At 47.0% G+C, this 23,270-nt stretch overlaps 14 non-coding genes and 3 pseudogenes across 14 annotated transcripts; 3 read left to right on the top strand and 14 right to left on the bottom strand.

The window, feature by feature from the left end:
• Positions 1–5,629: 5,629 nt before the first annotated feature.
• On the bottom strand, positions 5,630–5,793 carry LOC135027795 (U1 spliceosomal RNA). Its single transcript, XR_010224195.1, has one exon. It is a non-coding gene; the product is annotated as a U1 spliceosomal RNA (small nuclear RNA).
• A 671-nt stretch (positions 5,794–6,464) lies between these two features.
• On the bottom strand, positions 6,465–6,627 carry LOC135027867 (U1 spliceosomal RNA). The gene has a single exon (XR_010224251.1). It is a non-coding gene; the product is annotated as a U1 spliceosomal RNA (small nuclear RNA).
• A 152-nt stretch (positions 6,628–6,779) lies between these two features.
• On the bottom strand, positions 6,780–6,943 carry LOC135027702 (U1 spliceosomal RNA). Its single transcript, XR_010224106.1, has one exon. It is a non-coding gene; the product is annotated as a U1 spliceosomal RNA (small nuclear RNA).
• Positions 6,944–7,611: 668 nt separating this feature from the next.
• On the bottom strand, positions 7,612–7,775 carry LOC135027833 (U1 spliceosomal RNA). Its single transcript, XR_010224228.1, has one exon. It is a non-coding gene; the product is annotated as a U1 spliceosomal RNA (small nuclear RNA).
• Positions 7,776–7,927: 152 nt separating this feature from the next.
• On the bottom strand, positions 7,928–8,091 carry LOC135027936 (U1 spliceosomal RNA). Its single transcript, XR_010224316.1, has one exon. It is a non-coding gene; the product is annotated as a U1 spliceosomal RNA (small nuclear RNA).
• Positions 8,092–8,761: 670 nt separating this feature from the next.
• LOC135027848 (U1 spliceosomal RNA) lies at positions 8,762–8,924 on the bottom strand. The gene has a single exon (XR_010224239.1). It is a non-coding gene; the product is annotated as a U1 spliceosomal RNA (small nuclear RNA).
• A 152-nt stretch (positions 8,925–9,076) lies between these two features.
• LOC135027687 (U1 spliceosomal RNA) lies at positions 9,077–9,240 on the bottom strand. The gene has a single exon (XR_010224091.1). It is a non-coding gene; the product is annotated as a U1 spliceosomal RNA (small nuclear RNA).
• Positions 9,241–9,942: 702 nt separating this feature from the next.
• On the bottom strand, positions 9,943–10,077 carry LOC135027856 (U1 spliceosomal RNA; annotated as a pseudogene).
• A 152-nt stretch (positions 10,078–10,229) lies between these two features.
• LOC135027701 (U1 spliceosomal RNA) lies at positions 10,230–10,393 on the bottom strand. The gene has a single exon (XR_010224105.1). It is a non-coding gene; the product is annotated as a U1 spliceosomal RNA (small nuclear RNA).
• Positions 10,394–12,754: 2,361 nt separating this feature from the next.
• LOC135027877 (U1 spliceosomal RNA) lies at positions 12,755–12,910 on the top strand. Its single transcript, XR_010224258.1, has one exon. It is a non-coding gene; the product is annotated as a U1 spliceosomal RNA (small nuclear RNA).
• Positions 12,911–13,584: 674 nt separating this feature from the next.
• Positions 13,585–13,748, top strand: LOC135027748 (U1 spliceosomal RNA). The gene has a single exon (XR_010224150.1). It is a non-coding gene; the product is annotated as a U1 spliceosomal RNA (small nuclear RNA).
• Positions 13,749–13,900: 152 nt separating this feature from the next.
• LOC135027851 (U1 spliceosomal RNA) lies at positions 13,901–14,063 on the top strand. The gene has a single exon (XR_010224242.1). It is a non-coding gene; the product is annotated as a U1 spliceosomal RNA (small nuclear RNA).
• A 3,304-nt stretch (positions 14,064–17,367) lies between these two features.
• Positions 17,368–17,531, bottom strand: LOC135027947 (U1 spliceosomal RNA). The gene has a single exon (XR_010224328.1). It is a non-coding gene; the product is annotated as a U1 spliceosomal RNA (small nuclear RNA).
• A 692-nt stretch (positions 17,532–18,223) lies between these two features.
• Positions 18,224–18,365, bottom strand: LOC135027800 (U1 spliceosomal RNA; annotated as a pseudogene).
• A 152-nt stretch (positions 18,366–18,517) lies between these two features.
• Positions 18,518–18,681, bottom strand: LOC135027685 (U1 spliceosomal RNA). The gene has a single exon (XR_010224087.1). It is a non-coding gene; the product is annotated as a U1 spliceosomal RNA (small nuclear RNA).
• A 692-nt stretch (positions 18,682–19,373) lies between these two features.
• Positions 19,374–19,515, bottom strand: LOC135027799 (U1 spliceosomal RNA; annotated as a pseudogene).
• Positions 19,516–19,667: 152 nt separating this feature from the next.
• Positions 19,668–19,831, bottom strand: LOC135027880 (U1 spliceosomal RNA). The gene has a single exon (XR_010224261.1). It is a non-coding gene; the product is annotated as a U1 spliceosomal RNA (small nuclear RNA).
• Positions 19,832–23,270: the final 3,439 nt, after the last annotated feature.

Below are 23,270 nucleotides of genomic sequence, written 5' to 3'. Positions count from 1 at the left end.
GTTTCTCTATCATAAGACTGTTACAAAGTGAGATAGATATATTTGGAAGTCAGTCAAACAGCTGTGTGTTTCAGCGGTTTATAAGAAAATTCCTCATTGTGGAATCTGGACCACTAAGGGTTATTATATATATAGCACATGGAATTGCCACATCTCCCTATATGATAATTTCATTACACTGTAACATAATAAGAATTAACTCTTTAACAGTGTAAATAGAGAGTAATGAATCTCTGACACATGGAATATATTATTTCTTAGATGAATTGGATAAACCATTATGACAGACACTTTGCTTCCTAATAAGAATTGAGGTGGCTATACCTCTAAGGAAAGCATTATTGCCTACGCCTAGATCAGATTAAATAAGATCTGGCTGAATATATGAAGGAAGGTTGCTATTTATATGAGAATTGGAATTGCTATATTCCTTAAGGCAACCCCACCGATTGATATATGTTGTCAATTAAGTATATCTGAACGGCTATATCTGGACCAGATTTAATAAGATCTGGCTGATTATATGAAGGAGGGCTGCTATTTATATTGGAATTGCCATATTCCTTAAGGCAACCGCACCTGTTGGTATATCTCGCCAATTAACTATATCTAAACAGCTAAATTAAAGCTATTCATCATTTTTTTAGTTTGGATATTAATAAATATGATCTTTCCATGATGCATAGAGATTTCCCTATCAAGTGATTCCTTATCCGATATAGAAAGCTATCCCCCTGTGGTATTGAATTTAGGAATATAGTCTTAGGGGACACAGAGAAATAAGTGATCCCCATCTACCTAAGCACCCCACAAATTGGAGGTTAGCTTACCGGTTATACTCAATCACCCCCACAAATTCGCCAATGGGGATGGCTTCCCGGGAGGTAACCCCTATTGAGTGAAGGGAGTATATAGGATACGACCCAGTGGTACCTGACGACATAGATACTAACAGCTATTTAATAACATTACGCTAGAAAGTGATTATTAGCAACATATATATCTATATAAACAACCCCGCCAGGGTTGTGCCTTCAAAAATAATCACACACGGACACGCTTTTTAAACCTTTTTTTCACATCTCTTTATTCTTCTTATGCACATGTATGTTAGTTCTGTGATTTTAACCTTTATGTTTCACTGCAGTTTGGGATAATAATATTAATATTTATCCAATTTTAATACATACTTAATAAAGGTTATATTTTATGATTCATTCATTCTGTCCAGTGCGTCAACAGTGCAGATTTCTTCTTGTTTTTTCTCCCAAATTCTATAACAATGACAGTAAATGTTGTTTCTTTTCAAACAGAACTTTCTTGACCATGCTACTTGCTTGAAAGATCTGGGAGCACATGGAAAACAGTACAAACCATGCAGTATCACAAGAGCCTTTATTTGATCTTTCATGAAGATAGAGCAGAATTGAGGACACGTCAACAATTTCTGCCGAAGGTGGTTCATCTTTCCACATGGTGCCTTTGGCCACTGACACCTTCGTTGAGTCAAAGTCTCTGGCTGTGGTCAGAACTTTGAAAATTTATGTCACCAGAACGGTTCAGATTAGGAAAACAGAGGCTCTGTTTGTCCTGTATGCTCCCAACAGGATTGGGTGTCCTGCTTCCATGTAGACCATTATGCGCTGGATCTGTGGTAAGATTCAGCATGCTCATTCCATGGCAGGATTGCCGTTACTGAATTAGGTGAAGACCCATTCTACTAGAAAGGTGGGTTCATCCTGGGCAGCTGGTCGGGGAGTCTCGGCATTGCAACTTTGCCGAGCAGCTATTTAGTAAACACTTTTGCTAAGTTTTACAAGTTTGATACCTTGGCTGATGATAACCTCAAGTTGGGTCATTCGGTGCTGCAGAGTCGTACGCACTCTCCCACCCGTTCAAGAGCTTTGGTATAACCCCATGGTTCTTAATGTGACCCCAGCATCCTCTAGGTCGTATGAGAAAATAGGATTTTAATACCTACCGGTAAATCCTTTTCTCTTAGTCCGTAGAGGATGCTGGGCACCCGTCCCAGTCCATACTGTGTCTGCAGTTATTACTTGTGGTTATACACATGTTATGTTATGGTTCTGGTCAGCTTTTTGCTGCAATTGTTCATGCCGTTGGCTTGTGTTCTGTTGAATGCCACGTTCTGCGGCATGCTTAAGGTGTGAGCTGGTAAGATGCTCACCTTAGTTTAACAATAAATCCTTTCCTCGAAATGTCCGTCTCCCTGGGCACAGTTCCTATAACTGGAGTCTGGAGGAGGGGCATAGAGGGAGGAGCCAGTTCACACCCTTTGAAAGTCTTAAAGTGCCCATGTCTCTTGCGGATCCCGTCTATACCCCATGGTTCTTAATGTGACCCCAGCATCCTCTACGGACTAAGAGAAAAGGATGCCCTTGCGCACTATCCTGACTTCTCCTCCCGTCTGCTTACTTTGTGCCTTCCAACGCACAATGCGAACTACAGGTGGTGCTGCAGGGCCCACACCCTTTTACTTGCCTTACAGAACAGCTCTGGAGCTGTTACAGTGCCCAGCTGCTTCAAGAAATCAGCTTGAATGCTTCAGGGGATGGGGCATGGCCAACATGAGCCCCACACCAAAGGAGGGTGGGGGTGTTTAATGCGAACTAGGGGTCATCCAAGCACCGCAAAAGGCCGCCATGCCCTGCATGCCCCTTTTCTCTTTTCATATGCAGATGAGGGTTCCAGCCAACTTTGGCCCACATCTTGGATGACATCACCGTATGCAAATCCGTCTTCTGCAGACCTTCCCCCAGGAATGCTTGTACTAGTTGTTGCATATGGTTTGATATTTGATGGTGCTTCAATATTAGGCAGCCTTCCACCCTCCCATGTTCATCTGAACAGATGTGGTCTCCCTGCAGTTGTTGTCCCCAGACGAGAGTTCCCTTGTGCGTCCTCAGTTGAATCTCCTTAACTTGACGGGGGAGGGGCTGCCCGAGCAGCCACCCTCCCCAGCCCTATCCCAACTCATACTTATTTTGCATATGAGATCTCTTGATCATGAAGATTGTTCTCACAGGGTGAGGTTCATCCATTATATTTTAAAATAGGAAGGTACAAATTACATATTTGAATTGCATCTATGTGCTGGATTCAAATGTCCCCCCCCCCCTTCCTTTCTCAATTGTGCCCGTCAGCAGCTATTCTAAGGTTGCTGCCAATGGGTGTGACACATTAATTTCTTCTGTGGGGTACACTGGACTCCACAAGGATTCACATTGGGGTGTAGAGTAGGATCTTGATCTGAGGCACCAACCGGCTCAAAGCTTTTGACTGTTCCCAAGATGCTCAGCGCATCCTCCTCTATAACCCCGCTTCCATGAACAGGGAGCTCAGTTTGTAGTTGGTGCCTTCAGTAGCAGGCCACTTAACAGGGGCCTGCCTCAGGCAGCCTATTCTTAGCTATTAATTTTGACAAGAAAAGAAGAACTTGTTTTATGAGAATCTACAAGGGCTGCAGCAGGCTAGGTCTAATAGACATCTTTACTGCAGCTTCATCACTCCCAGCGGCGCTGTATACTCCCGTGCCCTGGTTGCTGGGTCACTGCAGCGGAGGCTCCAGTTTCTTCCTAAGGTCAGTCACACACACACCGCCCTTCCGGATCACGAGGCCGCTGATGAAGGGGAGCGTGGCCGTAGGGGGTGGACCGTGTGCGCACTGGCGTGGACACTGATTACTGGGCAGCCGCTCCACTAGCCACCAGGTACAGTTAAGGAGCACAGGTCTGGGAGTTTTACTCCTATATTAACCCAATTTTGTACTGCCCGCAGCGCATTGTGATAGGTAATAGGGCCTGATTCAGGTTGGAATGCAATCACAATAAGCGATCCAACTGCAAAAATTGCTAACAGCATACGCATGTGCCTGCATTTTCTGCGGCACCCCGCAGAGAATGCGATCGCCTCTGCCTGTCAATCGGGGCGGGGGGGGGGGGAGAGGGGGGTCAGCAACACTCCATTTCCAAGTCAGGGATGGAGCGGTGCGGGGGCAAGGCTTCAAAATGGGGTCTGCAACGGAGGAGACACAGGGGGCGTGGTCACAGCGGCTGTATGACATCACATTCAGCCGCTGTGATCACAAAAATGGTGGCGGCTTCCTGCGCGCACATACAGTCTGCACCAGCAGGAGGCTACACCATTTTTTATGATCACGCTGAACTGCAGTGCGACTGCAATTACAGCATGGTCAAGAATGGAGGTGTCATGATGGGTGGCCATGCCCTGTCACTGTGCAGGAGCCAGCACCGCACACACACTAGTCCCCGGGTGCAGCCCCCAACCCCCGGGACACCCGGAGCAACAAAATGTAGATTCAGGCCACCAGGCCACGCCCCTACCTATGAAACCATGCCTCCTTTTTACCATTGCGCTGCTTATCTGCGCGCACTGCATTACAATCTCCTTCGCCACCTCTCTGGGTGTCACCAGTGATAGTGACACCTCTGCCATGCTTGTAGCAGCTGGTCCTAAGATCTACGCCTCAAGCCCTGAGTGTTTGCCCTTGTGACTTGTTGATCATCATAGCGAAGCAGATGCTTACAGAAAACTGCAGGGGCTTAGATTGAAAATAAAAAAATTGATGGGTATAAGGTAGAGAGGAGCGGGTTCGGTTCTCCGAGAACCGAATTCCCGACGAACTCCACGTGGTTTACACTGGTCCGAGGCAGGCTCGGTTGTTCCCGCCTGACTCGGAAAACCTGAACAAGGGAAAATGTCATCATCCCGCTGTCGGATTCTCTCGAGATTCGGATTCCATATAAAGAGCTGCGCGTTGCCGCCATTTTTACTCGTGCATTGAAGAGAGAGCGGAGAGGACGTGGCTATGTTCTCTCAGTGGAAATCTCAATATCAGTGCTCAGTATCAGTGGTTACTTATTGCTGCTCAGTAATACTAGTAGTGTGTCTCTCCTGCTCAGTGTCAGTTCTCAGTAGTATCCTCATCAGTGCTCAGTATCACTGCTCATTTGCTTGTGCTGCATTGTGGTGCTCAGCATACTACAGTACATTACTAATAGTCCAGTGCTGCATCTTGCTGCTCAGTGTCAGTTCTAGTATCCTCATCAGTGCTCACTATCACTGCTCATTACATTGTGGTGTTCTGTATACTACAGTAACATAGTAATATAGTAACATATAGTAACATATTTTTTGAGGTTGAATAGAGGCAAATTGCCCATCGTGTTCAACCTGTTTTAAGTTGTGATGATTCTACATACTTGCTGAATAATGTTTTATGACTAGTTAGCTACTATAACTCATGTTACCCCCGGATTAACCATGTTGATATTTTAAGTATTATAACCTTGGATAGCTTTTTCATTCAGAAATGTATCCATTCCTTTTTTAAATCCAATTACAGAGTCCGCCATTACCACCTTCCCTGGCAGGGAATTCCACATCCTGATTGCCCTAACAGTGAACATCATAGTATCTCACCTGGCAGGTAAGTAGGAGTTGGGCTAGAGCTGTGGAGGATTGCTGCTCGGGCACCCCCTGTCAAGTGAAGGAGATCCAACTGAGGCAGCACAAGGGAACTCTCGAAAGAAGAACAAGGCTAGAGGAAGATCTGAGACAAAGAAATCTGACTTTTACCAGAGCTGACCAGAGGAAAGCACAAACGCAGTCCCCCACTACCACAAATAATGCAGTCGAGTTTCCCACATTTGGGGAAATCACAGGGGTCAGCATACCCAGAGTGCAATGAATGAACCTCACCCTGGGAGAACAATCTTCATGACCATGGTATCTCCTATGCAAAATAAGTATGATTTGGGATAGGGCTGGGGAGGGCCGCTGCTCAGGCACATCTCTGTCAAGTAAAGGAGATTCAACTGAGGCAACACAAGGGAACTCTCATCTGGGGACAACAACTGCAGGGAGAACACATATTTTCAGATGAACATGGGAGGGCAGAAGGCTGCCTAACACTGAAGCACCCCCAAACAACAAACCAAATGCAACTACTAGTGCAAGCATTCCTGGGGGAAGGCCTGCAGCAGATGGATTTGCATATGGTGATGTCATCCAAGCAGTGGGTCAAAGTTGGCTTCAACCCTCGTCTGCATATGAAAATAAAAAAGGGGTGTGCAGGGCATGGCGGCCTTTTGCGGCGCTTGGATGACCCCTAGTTTGCATTAAACACCTCCACCTTCCTTCGGTGTGGGGCTCATGTTGGCTATGCCCCAGCCCCTGAAGCATTCAAGCTGATTTCTTGCAGCAGCTGGGCACTGTAACAGCTCCAGAGCTGCTCTGTAAAGCAAGTAAAAGGGTGTGGGCCCTGCAGCACTACCTGTAGTTTGCATTGTGCGTTGGAAGGCACAAAGTAAGCAGACGGGAGAAGTCAGGATAGTGCACAAGGGCATAGAAGGGAGCGGCTCAAGAAAAGAGAAGTGGAAACAGACAGCAAACTAGGCTGGAGAGAGACCTGAGACAAAGAGATCTGAATTATACGAGAGCCGACCAGAGGAAACACAAATTATGTAATCAAGTGTCCCACATTTGGGGAAATCGTAGGAGCAGCACACCCAGAGTGCATTGGGTGAGCCTTGCCCTGGGAGAAGCACCTTCCTGATCATAGTATCTCACCTGGCAGGTAAGTAGGAGTTGGGCTAGAGCTGGGGAGGGTCGCTGTTCGGGCACCCCCCTGTCAAGTGAAGGAGATCCAACTGAGGCAGCACAAGGAAACTCTCGAAAGAAGAACAAGGCTAGAGGAAGATCTGAGACAAAGAAATCTGACTTTTACCAGAGCTGACCAGAGGAAAGCACAAACACAGTCCCCCACTACCACAAATAATGCAGTTGAGTTTCCCACATTTGGGGAAATGACAGGGGTCAGCATACCCAGAATGCAATGAATGAACCTCACCCTGGGAGAACAATCTTCATGACAATGGTATCTCCTATGCAAAATAAGTATGATTTGGGATAGGGCTGGGGAGGGCCGCTGCTCAGGCACATCTCTGTCAAGTAAAGGAGATTCAACTGAGGCAGCACAAGGGAACTCTCATCTGGGGACAACAACTGCAGGGAGAACACATATTTTCAGATGAACATGGGAGAGCAGAAGGCTGCCTAATACTGAAGCACCCCCAAACAACAAACCAAATGCAACAACTAGTACAAGCATTCCTGGGAAAAGGTCTGCAGAAGACGGATTTGCATACGGTGATGTCATCCAAGCAGTGGGCCAAAGTTGGCTGGAACCCTCATCTGCATATGAAAAGAGAAAAGGGGTATGCAGGGCATGGCGGCCTTTTGCGGCGCTTGGATGACCCTTAGTTCGCATTAAACACCTCCACCCTCCGTCGGTGTGGGGCTCATGTTGGCTATGCCCCAGCCCCTGAAGCATTCAAGCTGATTTCTTGCAGCAGCTGGGCACTGTAACAGCTCCAGAGCTGCTCTGTAAGGCAAGTAAAAGGGTGTTGGCCCTGCAGCACTACCTGTAGTTTGCATTGTGCGTTGGAAGGCACAAAGTAAGCAGACAGGAGAAGTCAGGAGAGTGCACAAGGGCAAGGGCAGGGGCTCAAGAAAAGAGAAGTGGAAACAGACAGCAAACTAGGCTGGAGAGAGACCTGAGACAAAGAGATCTGAATTATACGAGTAGCCGACCAGAGGAAACACAAATTATGTAGTCAAGTGTCCCACATTTGGGGAAATCGTAGGAGCAGCACACCCAGAGTGCAATGGGTGAGCCTTGCCCTGGGAGAAGCACCTTCCTGATCATAGTATCTCACCTGGCAGGTAAGTAGGAGTTGGGCTAGAGCTGGGGAGGGTCGCTGCTCGGGCACCCCCCTGTCAAGTGAAGGAAATCCAACTGAGGCAGCACAAGGAAACTCTCAAAAAAAGAACAAGGCTAGAGGAAGATCTGAGACAAAGAAATCTGACTTTTACCAGAGCTGACCAGAGGAAAGCACAAACACAGTCCCCCACTACCACAAATAATGCAGTCGAGTTTCCCACATTTGGGGAAATCACAGGGGTCAGCATACCCAGAATGCAATGAATGAACCTCACCCTGGAAGAACAATCTTCATGACCATGGTATCTCCTATGCAAAATAAGTATGATTTGGGATAGGGCTGGGGAGGGCCGCTGCTCAGGCACATCTCTGTCAAGTAAAGGAGATTCAACTGAGGCAGCACAAGAGAACTCTCATCTGGGGACAACAACTGCAGGGAGAACACATATTTTCAGATGAACATGGGAGAGCAGAAGGCTGCCTAATACTGAAGCACCCCAAACAACAAACCAAATGCAACAACTAGTACAAGCATTCCTGGGGGAAGGTCTGCAGAAGACGTATTTGCATACGGTGATGTCATCCAAGCAGTGGGCCAAAGTTGGCTGGAACCCTCATCTGCATATGAAAAGAGAAAAGGGGTATGCAGGGCATGGCGGCCTTTTGCGGCGCTTGGATGACCCTTAGTTCGCATTAAACACCTCCACCCTCCGTCGGTGTGGGGCTCATGTTGGCTATGCCCCAGCCCCTGAAGCATTCAAGCTGATTTCTTGCAGCAGCTGGGCACTGTAACAGCTCCAGAGCTGCTCTGAAAGGCAAGTAAAAGGGTGTGGGCCCTGCAGCACTACCTGTAGTTTGCATTGTGCGTTGGAAGGCACAAAGTAAGCAGACAGGAGAAGTCAGGAGAGTGCACAAGGGCATAGAAGGCAGCGGCTCAAGAAAAGAGAAGTGGAAACAGACAGCAAACTAGGCTGGAGAGAGACCTGAGACAAAGAGATCTGAATTATACAAGAGCCGACCAGGGGAAACACAAATTATGCAGTCAAGTTTCCCACATTTGGGGAAATCGCAGGAGCAGCACACCCAGAGTGCAATGGGTGAGCCTTGCCCTGGGAGAAGCACCTTCATGATCATAGTATCTCACCTGGCAGTTATGTAGGAGTTGGGCTAGAGCTGGGGAGGGTCGCTGCTCGGGTACCCCCCTGTCAAGTGAAGGAGATCAAACTGAGGCAGCACAATGGAACTCTCGAAAGAAGAACAAGGCTAGAGGAAGATCTGAGACAAAGAAATCTGACTTTTACCAGAGCTGACCAGAGGAAAACACAAACACAGTCCCCCACTACCACAAATAATGCAGTTGAGTTTCCCACATTTGGGGAAATCACAGGGGTCAGCATACCCAGAATGCAATGAATGAACCTAACCCTGGGAGAACAATCTTTATGACCATGGTATCTCCTATGCAAAATAAGTATGATTTGGGATAGGGCTGGGGAGGGCCGCTGCTCAGGCACATCTCTGTCAAGTAAAGGAGATTCAACTGAGGCAGCACAAGGGAACTCTCATCTGGGGACAACAACTGCCGGGAGAACACATATTTTCAGATGAACATGGGAGGGCAGAAGGCTGCCTAATACTGAAGCACCCCCAAACAACAAACCAAATGCAACAACTAGTACAAGCATTCCTGGGGGAAGGTCTGCAGAAGACGGATTTGCATACAGTGATGTCATCCAAGCAGTGGGCCAAAGTTGGCTGGAACCCTCATCTGCATATGAAAAGAGAAAAGGGGTATGCAGGGCATGGCGGCCTTTTGCGGCGCTTGGATGACCCTTAGTTCGCATTAAACACCCCCACCCTACTTCGGTGTGGGGCTCATGTTGGCCATGCCCCAGCCCCTGAAGCATTCAAGCTGATTTCTTGCAGCAGCTTGGCACTGTAACAGCTCCAGAGCTGCTCTGTAAGGCAAGTAAAAGGGTGTGGGCCCTGCAGCACTACCTGTAGTTTGCATTGTGCATCGGAAGGCACAAAGTAAGCAGACAGGAGGAGAAGTCAGGATAGTGCACAAGGGTATAGAAGGGAGGGGCTCAAGAAAAAAGAAGTGGAAACAGACAGCAAACTAGGCTGGAGAGAGACCTGAGACAAAGAGATCTGAATTATATGAGAGCCGACTAGGGGAAACACAAATTATGCAATCAAGTTTCCCATATTTGGGGAAATCGCAGGGGCAGCACACCCAGAGTGCAATGGGTGAGCCTTGCCCTGGGAGAAGCAACTTCATGATCATAGTATCTCACCTGGCAGGTAAGTAGGAGTTGGGCTAGAGCTGGGGAGGGTCGCTGCTCGGGCACCCCCCTGTCAAGTGAAGGAGATCCAACTGAGGCAGCACAAGGGAACTCTTGAAAGAAGAACAAGGCTAGAGGAAGATCTGAGACAAAGAAATCTGACTTTTACCAGAGCTGACCAGAGGAAAGCACAAACACAGTCCCCCACTACCACAAATAATGCAGTTGAGTTTCCCACATTTGGGGAAATCACAGAGGTCAGCATACCCAGAACGCAATGAATGAACCTAACCCTGGGAGAACAATCTTCATGACCATGGTATCTCCTATGCAAAATAAGTATGATTTGGGATAGGGCTGGGGAGGGCCGCTGCTCAGGCACATCTCTGTCAAGTAAAGGAGATTCAACTGAGGCAGCACAAGGGAACTCTCATCTGGGGACAACAACTGCAGGGAGAACACATATTTTCAGATGAACATGGGAGGGCAGAAGGCTGCCTAATACTGAAGCACCCCCAAACAACAAACCAAATGCAACAACTAGTGCAAGCATTCCTGGGGAAAGGCCTGCCGCAGATGGATTTGCATATGGTGATGTCATCCAAGCAGTGGGTCAAAGTTGGCTTCAACCCTCGTCTGCATATGAAAAGAGAAAAGGGGCATGCAGGGCATGGCGGCCTTTTGCGGCGCTTGGCTGACCCCTAGTTTGCATTAAACACCTCCACCCTCCGTCGGTGTGGGGCTCATGTTGGCTATGCCCCAGCCCCTGAAGCATTCAAGCTGATTTCTTGCTGCAGCTGGGCACTGTAACAGCTCCAGAGCTGCTCTGTAAGGCAAGTAAAAGGGTGTGGGCCCTGCAGCACTACCTGTAGTTTGCATTGTGCGTTGGAAGGCACAAAGTAAGCAGACAGGAGAAGTCTGGAGAGTGCACAAGGGCATAGAAGGCAGCGGCTCAAGAAAAGAGAAGTGGAAACAGACAGCAAACTAGGCTGGAGAGAGACCTGAGACAAAGAGATCTGAATTATACGAGAGCCGACCAGGGGAAACACAAATTATGCAGTCAAGTTTCCCACAGGAGTATATAGGATACGACCCAGTGGTACCTGACGACATAGATACTAACAGCTATTTAATAACATTACGCTAGAAAGTGATTATTAGCAACATATATATCTATATAAACAACCCCGCCAGGGTTGTGCCTTCAAAAATAATCACACACGGACACGCTTTTTAAACCTTTTTTTCACATCTCTTTATTCTTCTTATGCACATGTATGTTAGTTCTGTGATTTTAACCTTTATGTTTCACTGCAGTTTGGGATAATAATATTAATATTTATCCAATTTTAATACATACTTAATAAAGGTTATATTTTATGATTCATTCATTCTGTCCAGTGCGTCAACAGTGCAGATTTCTTCTTGTTTTTTCTCCCAAATTCTATAACAATGACAGTAAATGTTGTTTCTTTTCAAACAGAACTTTCTTGACCATGCTTCTTGCTTGAAAGATCTGGGAGCACATGGAAAACAGTACAAACCATGCAGTATCACAAGAGCCTTTATTTGATATTTCATGAAGATAGAGCAGAATTGAGGACACGTCAACTATTTCTGCCGAAGGTGGTTCATCTTTCCACATGGTGCCTTTGGCCACTGACACCTTCGTTGAGTCAAAGTCTCTGGCTGTGGTCAGAACTTTGAAAATTTATGTCACCAGAACGGTTCAGATTAGGAAAACAGAGGCTCTGTTTGTCCTGTATGCTCCCAACAGGATTGGGTGTCCTGCTTCCATGTAGACAATTATGCGCTGGATCTGTGGTAAGATTCAGCATGCTCATTCCACGGCAGGATTGCCGTTACTGAATTAGGTGAAGACCCATTCTACTAGAAAGGTGGGTTCATCCTGGGCAGCTGGTCGGGGAGTCTCGGCATTGCAACTTTGCCGAGCAGCTATTTAGTAAACACTTTTGCTAAGTTTTACAAGTTTTAGAGTAAAGGAGATTCAACTGAGGCAGCACAAGGGAACTCTCATCTGGGGACAACAACTGCAGTGAGAACACATATTTTCAGATGAACATGGGAGGGCAGAAGGCTGCCTAATACTGAAGCACCCCCAAACAACAAACCAAATGCAACAACTAGTACAAGCATTCCTGGGGGAAGGTCTGCAGAAGACGGATATGCATATAGTGATGTCATCCAAGCATTGGGCCAAAGTTGGCTGGAACCCTCATCTGCATATGAAAAGAGAAAAGGGGTATGCAGGGCATGGCGGCCTTTTGCGGCGCTTGGATGACCCTTAGTTCGCATTAAACACCCCCACCCTCCTTCGGTGTGGGGCTCATGTTGGCCATGCCCCAGCCCCTGAAGCATTCAAGCTGATTTCTTGCAGCAGCTTGGCACTGTAACAGCTCCAGAGCTGCTCTGTAAGGCAAGTAAAAGGGTGTGGGCCCTGCAGCACTACCTGTAGTTTGCATTGTGCATTGGAAGGCACAAAGTAAGCAGACAGGAGGAGAAGTCAGGATAGTCCACAAGGGTATAGAAGGGAGGGGCTCAAGAAAAAAGAAGTGGAAACAGACAGCAAACTAGGCTGGAGAGAGACCTGAGACAAAGAGATCTGAATTATATGAGAGCCGACCAGGGGAAACACAAATTATGCAGTCAAGTTTCCCACATTTGGGGAAATCGCAGGGGCAGCACACCCAGGTGAGATACTATAATCAGGAAGGTGCTTCTCCCAGGGCAAGGCTCACCCATTGCACACTGGGTGTGCTGCTCCTACGATTTCCCCAAATGTGGGACACTTGACTGCATAATTTGTGTTTCCTCTGGTCGGCTCTCGTATAATTCAGATCTCTTTGTCTCAGGTCTCTCTCCAGCCTAGTTTGCTCTCTGTTTCCACTTCTTTTTTCTTGAGCCCCTCCCTTCTATACCCTTGTGGACTATCCTGACTTCTCCTCCCGTCTGCTTACTTTGTGCCTTCCAATGCACAATGCAAACTACAGGTAGTGCTGCAGGGCCCACACCCTTTTACTTGCCTTACAGAGCAGCTCTGGAGCTGTTACAGTGCCCAGCTGCTGCAAGAAATCAGCTTGAATGCTTCATGGGATGGGGCATGGCCAACATGAGCCCCACACCAAAGGAGGGTGGGGGTGTGTAATGCGATCTAGGGGTCATCCAAGCACCGCAAAAGGCCGCCATGCCCTGCACGCCCCTTTTCTCTTTTCATATGCAGATGAGGGTTGAAGCCAACTTTGACCCACTGCTTGGATAACATCACCATATGCAAATCCATCTGCTGCAGGCCTTCCCCCAGGAATGCTTGCACTAGTTGTTGCATTTGGTTTGTTGTTTGGGGGTGCTTCAGTATTAGGCAGCCTTCTGCCCTCCCATGTTCATCTGAAAATATGTGTTCTCCCTGCAGTTGTTGTCCCCATATGAGAGTTCCCTTGTGCTGCCTCAGTTGAATCTCCTTTACTTGACAGAGATGTGCCTGAGCAGCGGCCCTCCCCAGCCCTATCCCAAATCATACTTATTTTGCATAGGAGACACCATGGTCATGAAAATTGTTCACCCAGGGTGAGGTTCATTCATTGCATTCTGGGTATGCTGACCCCTGTGATTTACCCAAATGTGGGAAACTCGCCTGCATTATTTGTGGTAGTTGGGGACTGTGTTTGTGTTTTCCGCTGGTCAGCTCTGGTAAAAGTCAGATTTCTTTGTCTCAGATCTTCCTCTAGCCTTGTTCTTCTTTCGAGAGTTCCATTGTGCTGCCTCAGTTGGATCTCCTTCACTTGACAGGGGGGTGCCCGAGCAGCGACCCTCCCCAGCTCTAGCCCAACTCCTACTTACCTGCCAGGTGAGATACTATGATCTTGAAGGTGCTTCTCCCAGGGCAAGGCTCAACCATTGCACTCTGGGTGTGCTGCCCCTGCGATTTCCCCAAATATGGGAAACTTGACTGCATAATTTGTGTTTCCCCTGGTCGGCTCTCGTATAATTCAGATCTCTTTGTCTCAGGTCTCTCTCCAGCCTAGTTTGCTGTCTGTTTCCACTTCTCTTTTCTTGAGCCGCTCCCTTCTATGCCCTTGCGCACTATCCTGACTTCTCCCGTCTGCTTACTTTGTGCCTTCCAACGCACAATGCGAACTACAGGTAGTGCTGCAGGGCCCACACCCTTTTATTTGCCTTACAGAGCAGCTCTGGAGCTGTTACAGTGCCCAGCTGCTGCAAGAAATCAGCTTGAATGCTTCAGGGGCTGGGGCATAGCCAACATGAGCCCCACACCGAAGGAGGGTGGAGGTGTTTAATGCGAACTAGGGGTCATCCAAGCGCCGCAAAAGGCCGCCATGCCCTGCATAACCCTTTTCTCTTTTCATATGCAGATGAGGGTTCCAGCCAACTTTGGCCCACTGCTTGGATGACATCACCGTATGCAAATTCGTCTCCTGCAGACCTTCCCCCAGGAATACTTGTACTAGTTATTGCATATGGTTTGATATTTGATGGTGCTTCAGTATTAGGCAGCCTTCCGCCCTCCCATGTTCATCTGAAAAAATGTGGTCTCCCTGCAGTTGTTGTCCCCAGACGAGAGTTCCCTTGTGCTTCCTCAGTTGAATCTCCTTAACTTGACGGGGGAGGGGCTTGCCCGAGCAGCCACCCTCCCCAGCCCTATCCCAACTCATACTTATTTTGCATATGAGATCTCTATATCATGAAGATTGTTATCACAGGGTGAAGTTCATCCATTATATTTTAAAATAGGAAGGTTCAAATTACATATTTGAATTGCATCTATGTGCTGGATTCAAATGTCCCCCCCCCCTTCCTTTCTCAATTGTGCCCGTCAGCAGCTATTCTAAGGTTGCTGCCAATGGGTGTGACACATTAATTTCTTCTGTGGGGTACACTGGACTCCACAAGGATTCACATTGGGGTGTAGAGTAGGATCTTGATCTGAGGCACCAACCGGCTCAAAGCTTTTGACTGTTCCCAAGATGCTCAGCGCATTCTCCTCTATAACCCCGCTTCCATGAACAGGGAGCTCAGTTTGTAGTTGGTGCCTTCAGTAGCAGGCCACTTAACAGGGGCCTGCCTCAGGCAGCCTATTCTTAGCTATTAATTTTGACAAGAAAATAAGAACTTTTTTTATGAGAATCTACAAGGGCTGCAGCAGGCTAGGTCTAATAGACATCTTTACTGCAGCTTCATCACTCCCAGCGGCGCTGTATACTCCCGTGCCCTGGTTGCTGGGTCACTGCAGCGGAGGCTCCGGTTTCTTCCTAAGGTCAGTCACACACGCACCGCCCTTCCGGATCACGAGGCCGCTGATGAAGGGGAGCGTGGCCGTAGGGGGTGGACCGTGTGCGCACTGGCGTGGACACTGATTACTGGGCAGCCGCTCCACGAGCCACCAGGTACAGTTAAGGAGCACAGGTCTGGGGTTTTTTCTCCCATATTAAACCAATTTTGTACTGCCCGCAGCGCATTGTGATAGGTAATAGGGCCTGATTCAGGTTGGATTGCAATCACAGTAAGCGATCCAACTGCAAAAATTGCTAAGAGCATACGCATGTGCCTGCATTTTCTGCGGCACCCCGCAGAGAATGCGATCGCCTCTGCCTGTCAATCGGGGCAGGGGGGGAGAGGGGGGTCAGCAACACTCCATTTCCAAGTCAGGGATGGAGCGGTGCGGGGGCAAGGCTTCAAAATGGGGTCTGCAACGGAGGAGACACAGGGGGCGTGGTCACAGCGGCTGTATGACATCACATTCAGCCGCTGTGATCACAAAAATGGTGGCGGCTTCCTGCGCGCACATACAGTCTGCACCAGCAGGAGGCTACACCATTTTTTATGATCACGCTGAACTGCAGTGCGACTGCAATTACAGATTGGTCAAGAAGGGAGGCGTCATGCTGGGTGGCCATGTCCTGTCACTGTGCAGGAGCCAGCACCGCTCACACACTAGTCCCCGGGTGCAGCCCCCAACCCCCGGGACACCCGGAGCAACAAAATGTAGATTCACACCACCAGGCCACGCCCCTACCTATGAAACCATGCCTCCTTTTTACCATTGCGCTGCTTATCTGCGCGCACTGCATTACAATCTCCTTCGCCACCTCTCTGGGTGTCACCAGTGATAGTGACACCTCTGCCATGCTTGTAGCAGCTTGTCCTAAGATCTACGCCTCAAGCCCTGAGTGTTTGCCCTTGTGACTTGTTGATCATCATAGCGAAGCAGATGCTTACAGAAAACTGCAGGGGCTTAGATTGAAAATAAAAAAATATATGGGTATAAGGTAGAGAGGAGCGGGTTCGGTTCTCCGAGAACCGAATTCCCCACGAACTCCACGTGGTTTACACTGGTCCGAGGCAGGCTCGGTTGTTCCCGCCTGACTCGGAAAACCTGAACAAGGGAAAATGTCATCATCCCGCTGTCGGATTCTCGCGAGATTCGGATTTCATATAAAGAGCTGCGCGTTGCCGCCATTTTTACTCGTGCATTGAAGAGGGAGCGGAGAGGACGTGGCTATGTTCTCTCAGTGGAAATCTCAATATCAGTGCTCAGTATCAGTGGTTACTTATTGCTGCTCAGTAATACTAGTAGTGTGTCTCTCCTGCTCAGTGTCAGTTCTCAGTAGTATCCTCATCAGTGCTCAGTATCACTGCTCATTGTCTTGTGCTGCATTGTGGTGCTCAGCATACTACAGTACATTACTAATAGTCCAGTGCTGCATCTTGCTGCTCAGTGTCAGTTCTAGTATCCTCATCAGTGCTCACTATCACTGCTCATTACATTGTGGTGTTCTGTATACTACAGTAACATAGTAATATAGTAACATATAGTAATATAGTTTTTGAGGTTGAAAAGAGGCAAATTGCCCATCGTGTTCAACCTGTTTTAAGTTGTGATGATTCTACATACTTGCTGAATAATGTTTTATGACTAGTTAACTACTACAACTCATGTTACCCCCGGATTAACCATGTTGATATTTTAAGTATTATAACCTTGGATAGCTTTTTCATTCAGAAATGTATCCATTCCTTTTTTAAATCCAATTACAGAGTCCGCCATTACCACCTTCCCTGGCAGGGAATTCCACATCCTGATTGCCCTAACAGTGAAGATCATAGTATCTCACCTGGCAGGTAAGTAGGAGTTGGGCTAGAGCTGTGGAGGATTGCTGCTTGGGCACCCCCTGTCAAGTGAAGGAGATCCAACTGAGGCAGCACAAGGGAACTCTCGAAAGAAGAACAAGGCTAGAGGAAGATCTGAGACAAAGAAATCTGACTTTTACCAGAGCTGACCAGAGGAAAGCACAAACACAGTCCCCCACTACCACAAATAATGCAGTCGAGTTTCCCACATTTGGGGAAATCACAGGGGTCAGCATACCCAGAATGCAATGAATGAACCTCACCCTGGGAGAACAATCTTCATGACCAAGGTATCTCCTATGCAAAATAAGTATGATTTGGGATAGGGCTGGGGAGGGCCGCTGCTCAGGCACATCTCTGTCAAGTAAAGGAGATTCAACTGAGGCAGCACAAGGGAACTCTCATCTGGGGACAACAACTGCAGGGAGAACACATATTTTCAGATGAACATGGGAGGGCAGAAGGCTGCCTAAAACTGAAGCACCCCCAAACAACGAACCAAATGCAACTACTAGTGCAAGCATTCCTGGGGGAAGGCCTGCAGCAGATGGATTTGCATATGGTGATGTCATCCAAGCAGTGGGTCAAAGTTGGCTTCAACCCTCGTCTGCATATGAAAAGAAAAAAGGGGTGTGCAGGGCATGGCGGCCTTTTGCGGCGCTTGGATGACCCCTAGTTCGCATTAAACACCTCCACCCTCCTTCGGTGTGGGGCTCATGTTGGCTATGCCCCAGCCCCTGAAGCATTCAAGCTGATTTCTTGCAGCAGCTGGGCACTGTAACAGCTCCAGAGCTGCTCTGTAAAGCAAGTAAAAGGGTGTGGGCCCTGCAGCACTACCTGTAGTTTGCATTGTGCGTTGGAAGGCACAAAGTAAGCAGATGGGAGAAGTCAGGATAGTGCACAAGGGTATAGAAGGGAGGGGCTCAAGAAAAAAGAAGTGGAAACAGACAGCAAACTAGGCTGGAGAGAGACCTGAGACAAAGAGATCTGAATTATATGAGAGCCGACCAGGGGAAACACAAATTATGCAGTCAAGTTTCCCACATTTGGGGAAATCGCAGGGGCAGCACACCCAGAGTGCAATGGGTGAGCCTTGCCCTGGGAGAAGCATCTTCATGATCATAGTATCTCACCTGGCAGGTAAGTAGGAGTTGGGCTAGAGCTGGGGAGGGTCGCTGCTCGGGCACCCCCCTGTCAAGTGAAGGAGATCCAACTGAGGCAGCACAAGGGAACTCTCGAAAGAAGAACAAGGCTAGAGGAAGATCTGAGACAAAGAAATCTGACTTTTACCAGAGCTGACCAGAGGAAAGCACAAACACAGTCCCCCACTACCACAAATAATGCAGTTGAGTTTCCCACATTTGGGGAAATCACAGGGGTCAGCATACCCAGAATGCAATGAATGAACCTACCCCTGGGAGAACAATCTTCATGACCATGGTATTTCCTATGCAAAATAAGTATGATTTGGGATAGGGCTGGGGAGGGCCGCTGCTCAGGCACATCTCTGTCAAGTAAAGGAGATTCAACTGAGGCAGCACAAGGGAACTCTCATCTGGGGACAACAACTGCAGGGAGAACACATATTTTCAGATGAACATGGGAGGGCAGAAGGCTGCCTAATACTGAAGCACCCCCAAACAACAAACCAAATGCAACAACTAGTGCAAGCATTCCTGGGGGAAGGCCTGCAGCAGATGGATTTGAATATGGTGATGTCATCCAAGCAGTGGGTCAAAGTTGGCTTCAACCCTCGTCTGCATATGAAAAGAATAAAGGGGTGTGCAGGGCATGGCGGCCTTTTGCGGCGCTTGGATGACCCCTAGTTCGCATTAAACACCTCCACCCTCCTTCGGTGTGGGGCTCATGTTGGCTATGCCCCAGCCCCTGAAGCATTCAAGCTGATTTCTTGCAGCAGCTGGGCACTGTAACAGCTCCAGAGCTGCTCTGTAAAGCAAGTAAAAGGGTGTGGGCCCTGCAGCACTACCTGTAGTTTGTATTGTGCGTTGGAAGGCACAAAGTAAGCAGACGGGAGAAGTCAGGATAGTGCACAAGGGTATAGAAGGGAGGGGCTCAAGAAAAAAGAAGTGGAAACAGACAGCAAACTAGGCTGGAGAGAGACCTGAGACAAAGAGATCTGAATTATATGAGAGCCGACCAGGGGAAACACAAATTATGCAGTCAAGTTTCCCACATTTGGGGAAATCGCAGGGGCAGCACACCCAGAGTGCAATGGGTGAGCCTTGCCCTGGGAGAAGCATCTTCATGATCATAGTATCTCACCTGGCAGGTAAGTAGGAGTTGGGCTAGAGCTGGGGAGGGTCGCTGCTCGGGCACCCCCCTGTCAAGTGAAGGAGATCCAACTGAGGCAGCACAAGGGAACTCTCGAAAGAAGAACAAGGCTAGAGGAAGATCTGAGACAAAGAAATCTGACTTTTACCAGAGCTGACCAGAGGAAAGCACAAACACAGTCCCCCACTACCACAAATAATGCAGTTGAGTTTCCCACATTTGGGGAAATCACAGGGGTCAGCATACCCAGAATGCAATGAATTAACCTAACCCTGGGAGAACAATCTTCATGACCATGGTATCTCCTATGCAAAATAAGTATGATTTGGGATAGGGCTGGGGAGGGCCGCTGCTCAGGCACATCTCTGTCAAGTAAAGGAGATTCAACTGAGGCAGCACAAGGGAACTCTCATCTGGGGACAACAACTGCAGGGAGAACACATATTTTCAGATGAACATGGGAGGGCAGAAGGCTGCCTAATACTGAAGCACCCCCAAACAACAAACCAAATGCAACAACTAGTGCAAGCATTCCTGGGGGAAGGCCTGCCGCAGATGGATTTGCATATGGTGATGTCATCCAAGCAGTGGGTCAAAGTTGGTTCAAACACCTTTGCAAAGTTCTATAAGTTTAATACCCTGGCTGAGGAGGACCTCCTGTTTGCTCAATCGGTGCTGCAAAGTCATCCGCACTCTCCTGCCCGTTTGGGAGCTTTGGTATAATCCCCATGGTCCTTACGGAGTCCCCAGCATCCTCTAGGACGTAAGAGAAAATAAGATTTTAAACCTACCGGTAAATCTTTTTCTCGTAGTCCGTAGAGGATGCTGGGTGCCCGTCCCAAGTGCGGTCTACTTCTGCAAGACTTGTATATAGTTATTGCTTACATAAGGGTTATATGTTAGTTTTCATCGGTCTTGGACTGATGCTATGTTGTTTTCATACTGTTAACTGGGTAGTATATCACAAGTTATACGGTGTGATTGGTGTGGCTGGTATGAATCTTGACCTTGGATTAACAAAAATCCTTTCCTCGTACTGTCCGTCTCCTCTGGGCACAGTTTCTCTAACTGAGGTATGGAGGAGGGGCATAGAGGGAGGAGCCAGTGCACACCCAGATCTAAAGTCTTTCTTAAAGTGCCCATGTCTGCTGCGGAGCCCGTCTATCCCCCATGGTCCTTACGGAGTCCCCATCATCCTCTACGGACTACGAGAAAAAAAAATTACCGGTAGGTTTAAAATGTTATTTTTTTCTCTGCAACCCACTGCTAAATTGTGCTTCCTAGCTGTTTTTTATAAAATCACTTAATTAAATCTAACTCTGATTACGTCAGAGAAGGCCAGGTACCCTACACCATAAGAGGGGGTTTGAAATTTTGACTTGTCTACTTAAAGATCACCAAAATCTGATGACAAGGTCAATTACATCCCTGGGTGGGATTGAACCACCAACCTTTTGGTTAATAGCCCATGTAAGTGCAAGAAATCCTGAAGCACTCACTCATCATGGGAAAGTACCAATGTGTTTCTTACAAAAATTCTCCAGATTATTGACTTTTTAAAGTTTTTCTAGGAAACGTTCTAGATGAATGCTTATTAGCCTTTGTCAGTATTGACTTTCGCAAGGTGTCTCTGTGGCGCAATCGGTTAGCATGTTTGGCTATTAACCAAAAGGTTGGTGGTTCAATCCCACCCAGGGATGTAATTGACCTTGTAATCAGATTTTGGTGATCTTTAAGTAGACAAGTCAAAATTTCAAAAAACCCCCTTATGGTGTAGGGTACCTGGCCTTCTCTGATGTAATCAGAGTTAGATTTGATTAAGTGATTTTATAAAAAAACAGCTAGGAAGCACAATTTAGCAGTGAGTTGCAGAGAAAAAAAATTATGCTGGCAGAAAAGTCCAATTGAGTGATTAAACAGCTCTTCATTTTCTGATTTTATGTTTATGCTAACAAATTTGCTCTCTGAAAAGTGTCCACAAAGCCAAGTCTCTGATTAACACCTTTGTAGGAATGGTTTTTCACCTATTACTGAATTAAACTTGCTTCATTGGAAAGGCATCAAAGATGCATCCTCATTTCAATGTCTACTGAAATAATACAGGTTGACACCAGGAAACGTCACTGCATCCTTGCTGCTTCCTCATGGGGAAGTCTGTTTAATGTGAAAACAAGGTGATATCTAATCAGCACACAGGTAAGGAATTAAGAAAATCTTTCTTTATGGGTGAAGATGTTTCTCACAAATTGTTGTCCCAATGCATCATTGAAATTCAAGATGGAAGATGATTTTCATATATCACTTGTACATTTTGCATTGCTCTTCTGGTGACAATGTAGTTTGTTTTTGTCAATTACCATTTCAGTAATAGGGTAAAGAAAATTAAGTGGATTTTTTAAAGAAAACAATGCTGTCAATATACTATTAAAACAAATTAAAATGATAAAAGTTATTGTACTTTAAGTAAAAATAAAAGTGCCAAAATATCAATCCCAGTTTTTGATTACTTTAATTATAAAAAAAAAAAATGCACATAGCAGAGGATAGTTTCGATCAATCGACCTCTGGGTTATGGGCCCAGCATGCTTCCATTGCACTACTCTGCTGCTCATGGAAGTGTCAGAGATCCTGAAGACTAAATTGATTAAAGGCCTTAAAGTACTGGACTATAAGGAAAGACTTACTAGGCTGAATATTTATACACTAGAAAAGAGGTGCCTAAGAGGAGATATTATTAATATCTTCAAATATGTAAAGATACATAACAAAGAGTTATCAGAGGAATTATTTATTAAAAGAACACGTGGTCACTCGCTGCGACTGGAGGAAAGTTCAGAACGCAATGGAGGAAAGGTTTCTTCACTGTTAGGGCAATCAGGATGTGGAATTCCCTGCCAGGGAAGGTGGTAATGGCGGACTCTGTAATTGGATTTAAAAAAGGAATGGATACATTTCTGAATGAAAAAGCTATCCAAGGTTATAATACTTAAAATATCAACATGGTTAATCCGGGGGTAACATGAGTTATAGTAGCTAACTAGTCATAAAACATTATTCAGCAAGTATGTAGAATCATCACAACTTAAAACAGGTTGAACACGATGGGCAATTTGCCTCTATTCAACCTCAAAAACTATGTTACTATATTACTATGTTATTGTAGTATACAGAACACCACAATGCAATGAGCAGTGATAGTGAGCACTGATGAGGATACTAGAACTGACACTGAGCAGCAAGATGCAGCACTGGACTATTAGTAATGTACTGTATTATGCTGAGCAACACAATGCAGCACAAGACAATGAACAGTGATACTGAGCACTGATGAGGATACTACTGAGAACTGACACTGAGCAGGAGAGACACACTACTAGTATTACTGAGCAGCAATAAGTAACCACTGATACTGAGCACTGATATTGAGATTTCCACTGAGAGAACATAGCCACGTCCTCTCCGCTCTCTCTTCAATGCACGAGTAAAAATGGCAGCAACGCGCAGCTCTTTATATGGAATCCGAATCTCGCGAGAATCCGACAGCGGGATGATGACATTTTCCCTTGTTCAGGTTTTCCGAGTCAGGCGGGAACAACCGAGCCTGCCTCGGACCAGTGTAAACCACGTGGAGTTCGTGGGGAATTCGGTTCTCGGAGAACCGAACCCGCTCCTCTCTACCTTATACCCTATCAATTTTTTTATTTTCAATCTAAGCCCCTGCAGTTTTCTGTAAGCATCTGCTTCGCTATGATGATCAACAA

This window comes from Pseudophryne corroboree, unplaced genomic scaffold, assembly GCF_028390025.1.
Source record: "Pseudophryne corroboree isolate aPseCor3 unplaced genomic scaffold, aPseCor3.hap2 scaffold_471, whole genome shotgun sequence".
NCBI classification, from domain to species: domain Eukaryota; kingdom Metazoa; phylum Chordata; class Amphibia; order Anura; family Myobatrachidae; genus Pseudophryne; species Pseudophryne corroboree.
This window is presented reverse-complemented; position numbering and strand designations above follow the sequence as displayed.